Here is a 6,944-nt window from a genome sequence, read left to right as displayed (position 1 = left end):
TTTGAATTAACTCTAATAAAACTGCCAACTGTGTCCGTAACCGTGACTGTCTCCTTCGAAGACCTCTCTTCGATCGGGAACACGGTGGGGTTATGCTTGACGTAAGTAGGTGTTCAGGATCACTTAGTGATCACCTAGTCTTCGACCGCTCGTGTAGACTACCATATCAATAACTCTGATCTTCGTAAGTTAGCCACCATATATGCTTAGGATGCTGCAACCTAAACACTGAACCTTCCTCACCTAATAACTTGACTAGTTTCGGTACCAAGGTCATCTGATTGCTGAGTCCCCGTGGCTCATAGTTTACTACAACACCCCAACAGGTACAAGTACGCCCGACGCAGGAGATCCAGATGGCACGCAGCTGGCGTGGCAGTACGATGAGGAGAACGACCGTCTGTAAGTGAACTATCCGGAGGACTAAGGCCGTGGTCGTGATTGTGGGCCAGCATGCGGGATATCATAGACTTTTCCTTGTTTCATGTAGTCCGTAGCGGGACTAACTTGTCTGAATAATTGTGTGGATGTAAACCTTATATTATACTATGTGAGATGGCAAATGTATGCCCTATTTGTCAATCCTCGTTTATGTATGCGCTATGATTATCTCGCTTGTGAAACGCTTAGATGCGCCTCTTTCCCTTTTGGGGCATCGCCCCCAAAATAGGAAAGGGCCGCATCTTAGTCATTACAGATGGATCCAAGGAGCAAGCTGATCCCGTTGACGACTACCACTACCCCGACGGAGCCTATAACTACGTGGAGGCCGCTCATGACCATGGGTAGTTAGGAGGCTCCCAGAAGGAGGCGTTGCCTTTTTGATCGATGTTTATGTTTGTGCTAGCCTTTTAAGGCAGACTTGTTTAATTCTGCTTGTTCTTAGATAATGTTGCTTCCGCTGACTCATATGTACTCGAGCTTATGTATTCGAGCCCTCGAGGCCCCTGGCTTGTAATATCAAGCTTGAATTATTTTTTGTGTCTAGAGATGTGTAGTGATATCTTCCTGTGAGTCCTTGATCTTAATCGTATGCATTTACGTGTATGATTAGAGTACGATTAAGGCGGGGACGTCAAAGAGGCCAAAGACACCCTAGGTCGTAAATGGGCCCAAAGACACCATATACCGTTAATGGGATGAAAGAGGAAACATTTCGTATTTTGGCCCAATGTAAACATGGGTTGTAAGGCACAAAACGATCTACATCGGGTGAAAGACACAAAATGCCATATATGGATCAAAACTATCGACAAGCCGTAATAATGTAGAATGTCTATGTGCAGTATTGGACTGGATTTAGACATGTCCTAGTGGGTCGTATGGACCCGGACAGTAAATTCATTGTTCACAAGGAGGCTGTTAGGGGGCCTAGTGGAGGGGATACATGTCTCCATGACGACGCCTATAAGGAGGTGAAACGACGCCCACACATGCCGCCGTGGACCGGTAAGAGTGCAACAAGCTTTTGCACGGAGCAAATCCACCACCACCAGCACCCCATGCACTGCAAATCCACTGACCCGCCCACCACCCACTACACCACCACGTCGCGAGAAGTGAACGCCGAGCAACACATGCACTGAAAGGAAGGACTGCCACCCCTTCCCGAATGGCTGCCACCCCTTCCCGAATTCACCGGATCGAGCCGCAAGTACAAATTTGCTCAGCCCCTCACCCCACACCACACCAAAGCATCCCCCAACACCACAATCGTCGTTTGAGGGCTGTGTGTGGCCAGTGCCTCCCAGAACTAGAGAACCATTGCTACATCACTGTCGAAAGAGGCCTCGAGAATATACATACTGTTGGAAATATGCCCTAGAGGCAATAATAAATTAGTTATTATTATATTTCTTTGTTCATGATAATCTTTTATTATCCATGCTATAATTGTATTGATTGGAAACACAGTGCATGTGTGGATACATAGACAAAACACTGTCCCTAGTAAGCCTCTAGTTGACTAGCTCGTTGATCAAAGATGGTCAAGGTTTCCTGACCATAGGCAAGTGTTGTCACTTGATAACGGGATCACATCATTAGGAGAATCATGTGATGGACTAGACCCAAACTAATAGACGTAGCATGTTGATCGTGTCATTTTGTTGCTACTGTTTTCTGCGTGTCAAGTATTTGTTCCTATGACCATGAGATCATATAACTCACTGACACCGGAGGAATGCTTTGTGTGTATCAAACGTCGCAACGTAACTGGGTGACTATAAAGATGCTCTACAGGTATCTCCGAAGGTGTTCGTTGAGTTAGTATGGATCGAGACTGGGATTTGTCACTCCGTGTGACGGAGAGGTATCTCGGGGCCCACTCGGTAATACAACATCACACACAAGCCTTGCAAGCAATGTGACTTAGTGTAAGTCACGGGATCTTGTATTACGGAACGAGTAAAGAGACTTGCCGGTAAACGAGATTGAAATAGGTATGCGGATACCGACGATCGAATCTCGGGCAAGTAACATACCGAAGGACAAAGGGAATGACACACGGGATTATATGAATCCTTGGCACTGAGGTTCAACCGATAAAGATCTTCGGAATATGTAGGATCCAATATGGGCATCCAGGTCCCGCTATTGGATATTGACCGAGGAGTCCCTCGGGTCATGTCTACATAGTTCTCGAACCCGCAGGGTCTGCACACTTAAGGTTCGACGATGTTTTATGCGTATTTGAGTTATATGGTTGGTTACCGAATGTTGTTCGGAGTCCCGAATGGGATCACGGACGTCACGAGGGTTTCCGAAAAGGTCCGGAGACGAAGATTGATATATAGGATGACCTCATTTGGTTACCGGAAAGTTTTCGGGCATTACCGGAAAAGTTTCGGGCTCATCGGTAGTGTACCGGGAGTGCGGGGAGGGGTGACGGGGACCATCGAGAGGGGTGTCACGCCCCAAGGGGTCTCATGGGCTATGGGAACAGATAAACCAGCCCCTAGTGGGCTGGAATAAGTTCCCACTAAGGGCCATAAGGTTTGAGAAGGGAAAAACACAAGGTGGAAAGAGTTTCCAAGTGGGAAGGTGGAATCCTACACCAAGTAGGATTGGAGTAGGACTCCTCCACCTCAAATTTCGGCCAAACCTTGAGGTTTTGAGGCTGTCTCCTTCCCTCCCTACCTCCTATATATACTGAGGTATTAGGGCTGATTTGAGAAAACTTTGCCACGGCAGCCCGACCACATACCTCCACGGTTTTTCCTCTAGATCGCGTTTCTGCGGAGCTCGGGCGGAGCCCTGCTGAGATTAGATCACCACCAACCTCCGGAGCGCCGTCACGCTGCCGGAGAACTCATATACCTCTCCGTCTCTCTTGCTGGATCAAGAAGGCCGAGATCATCGTCGAGCTGTACGTGTGTTGAACGCGGAGGTGCCATCCGTTCGGCACTAGATCGGAGCGGATCGTGGGACGGATCGCGGGACGGTTCGCGGGGCGGATCGAGGGACGTGAGGACGTTCCACTACATCAACCGCGTTTCTTAACGCTTCTGCTGTGCGATCTACAAGGGTACGTAGATCGGAAATCCCCTCTCGTAGATGGACATCACCATGATAGGACTTCGTGCGCGTAGGAAATTTTTTGTTTCCCATGCGACGTTCCCCAACACATACTACCCCTCTGTTTCCTAAATATAAACCTTTCTAGAGATTTTACTATGAACTACATACAAAGCCAAATGAGTGATGCTACACTCTAAAGTATGTATATATACATCCGTATAGTGAAATCTCTAAAAAGACTAATACTCCCATGGTCCGAAAATACTTGTCATAAGAATGGATGTATCTAGATGTATTTTAGTTCTGGATACATCCATTTTATCCATTTGTATGACAAATAACTCCCGACGAATAGAGTATTTAGGAACGCATGGAGTACTTACGTACTCACCCCTTTTAAAATAAGTCTATTCGTTTTAGTTCATAACTAGTACAAATGCCCGTGCGTTGCACCGGACGTAAACATGGATATTTCCTTATTTTTAATAAAAAACTACATTTTGATAAGATATGGAACACTTTTTAAACAATATATCATGTTTTTATGAAAATTGGAACATTTCTCCAAAAAGAACATCTTTTGAACAGATGTTTCTTAAAAAATACTTTTGGGAATTTTGATTTTTTTTAGAAATTACAAACATACTTTTTTGAAACAAAAATAGTTTGACCATATGTAAAACTGTGAACATTTTAAAACTTTTTTTGTAGATAGTTGGTCGCTTTCTTTGTGAGAGTTTTTGTTTGAAGGTCGGTTATCAAAATCCTCGACGATGACTAATTGAGCATTGTCATCCATTTTGTGCAATTACAACAAAAAGCCAAACCTTCAGCCTTTAGTTTGTTCAAACAATATTTTAGACTTTATATTGCACAAGAAGGAATAGATTGGGAATCTTGCCCAAAGTGTTGTAGCTTGTTTTCTTTCAAACTTTACCAGCTTGTTTTCTTTCAAACTTTATATTGCACAAGAAGGAATATATCTAGCTTGTTTTCTTATAAACTTTACTCTAGTGACAAATTTGCATGAGATAAATAAAGCCTTTTGACTCTCTTTTATGTAACAAGGATCACTACTAGAATACCATACTTTCGTCTAGGTTTGAATTTTTTTTTGACATAGTTTTACCTTATTTCACATAATTGATAGTACATGTAGAACTTAGTTTTAACTTAGTTTCAGTTGACAAAATTATTGTATCAACTTTTAGACTTGAATCAAACAGGGAGCGAACATAGTTTATTTGTTCATGGACACATTGATTTACTCATTGATTCAAACAGGGGCCAATAAGACTTGAAGAAATATAGCAGGAATCACTTGACAAATTGGGATGATGTGTATTAACGATGCTTGTTTAGGCTAAGTGGAATTCAACAATTGTGTGTGCCTATAATAAAAACGAATGCCAATTGAAAATGTAATTCATCATTGATCAAGGCTTCCACATCCCAAATAAATGGCATCTAGAGAGCACGCTGGACTCAAAATGTGATACTGTGGACATCATTTATCCAAGATATTTGTCTAGGGCTCGAGGCAGATGGCAGGTGTATTAGAGAAGCACAATTTTGCAATGCACACACAATAATCGTATGGTATTGGTACATCCTACCGGCTCTATTGCCATCATAATTTGACCAGAAAAAAGATATTTGCGATGAAGTAAGCAAAGGAGATGGTTGATGGTCTTCTGACAAAGTCGGTGAAGGCGACGGCGTATGGTCTTGTAGTGAAGTCGACAGAGACGATGCCGGATGTTCTTCGGGCGGAGGCGATGGTGAAGTCGACATTAGACGATTCATCTTCAAAATTTGAGATGTGATCCGGTCGAGGCTTTCTTTTCATGACACCAAAGGATATCGGTAATCTGGGTCTCGCACCCATGGCCATCGTGTTGGAGCCGTTCTTAGTTTTCCTGCATGGCACACCATTGAATCCGATTGAAATTGGACACAATCTTCAGCGTCAGGAGGTCAACGCATAGAAGGATTGGCGTGCCGTCGAGGTGGATTGAGGGCGAATGCGGAGGGGAAGGAGATCAGAATCTGGAAGGACGTCGGAGAGGACAGATCGGCGACGTGGAGGCATTCAAGAGAAGTAGTCTGTGCGTGTTCATGAGAAGGACATTTTTTAAGAACTCAAGACGGAGATGTGTGTCTGCTCGTGCTCGTTTAGAAGAAGAGAAGTGTTTTCCATACCGTGCATTGAGAAGCCCCAACACACGATGGCTCAAATCCAATACTCTAGACCCATGAGGACATCTATGTGGCCAGTAATGCGAATGGAAGTAGCTGTAAAGAAAACAAGGCGGTGTTTTATAGACCGAATCCTTCGAATTAAAACTCGTATAGAAGCTAGCTCATTTGGTTAACCCCATAGATAGACATGATGGGTGGTAGAATTGAACCCGAGTTTTCACAACTATTTTTTAAAGATCACAAATTTATTATTTGATAACTCAGGGGGTCTTTACATAAAATATGGTTGGACATTTTTTTTCAACTTAAACAAGAACTGCGAGTTTATTGGCTAAAATCTCAAGGGTTTTGTGTAAAACATAATGACGGATTAAGAATATTATTTCTTTTATTAATAGGTTTTATTAATAGGTATAGAGTATAGATATAGACTAGCAAAAGGACTCGTGCGTTGCAACGGGAGAAAAACAATTATAATCTCCAATAGTGCTGATCATATTATGTCTTTAAAATTTTAGGACATTTCTTAAAATGCATGAACATTTTTTAAATAAGCAAACATTTTTTTTAATTGCACTCAAAAAATAACACACAAACTTTTTTCAAAATCATGGACTTTTATTGTTTTCACCAACATTGTTCTCAAAATTATGAACATTTTTTTGAATATGTGAATATTTTTACAAAAATCCTGAGCATTTTTTGAATTCACAAACATTTTATGTCTTCTTCAAACTTTTATTTCAAAATTCCCAATTTTATAAATTGCAAAAGTTTTTCAAAGTTCTAAATTATTTAAACTAAAAAATGGAACGAAAAATGAAAATAAAAAATAAGACTAAAAACAGAGGCACAAAATGTTTTTAAGATTTTTACACGGACTTTTGTTTAAAATCATTGACTTTTTTATTTTATGGACTTTTTCTCAAAGTTTAAACTTTTTTTATATGCAAACATTTTTCAAAACTCCCGAGTAGTTTTTGAATTCTAAAAAAATGTTTTTTTGAATATTTTATTTTGAAATTCTCAGTTTCTTAAAATTGAGAGAAGTTGCTTGAAGTTCTAAATTATTTAAAGTAGAAAAACAAAATGAAACTGAAAAGAAAAATAAAAAAACTAAACTAAAAAAACAGGCACCCACGCATGGGCCGGCCCAAACAGGTGTGATACATCTTTTTCTAACGTCCGGAGCGTAATATAGGAGGTGCCTACATGGGCCGGCT

This window comes from Hordeum vulgare, chromosome 6H (assembly GCF_904849725.1).
Source record: "Hordeum vulgare subsp. vulgare chromosome 6H, MorexV3_pseudomolecules_assembly, whole genome shotgun sequence".
NCBI classification, from domain to species: domain Eukaryota; kingdom Viridiplantae; phylum Streptophyta; class Magnoliopsida; order Poales; family Poaceae; genus Hordeum; species Hordeum vulgare.
Note: the sequence above shows the minus strand (reverse complement) of the source record.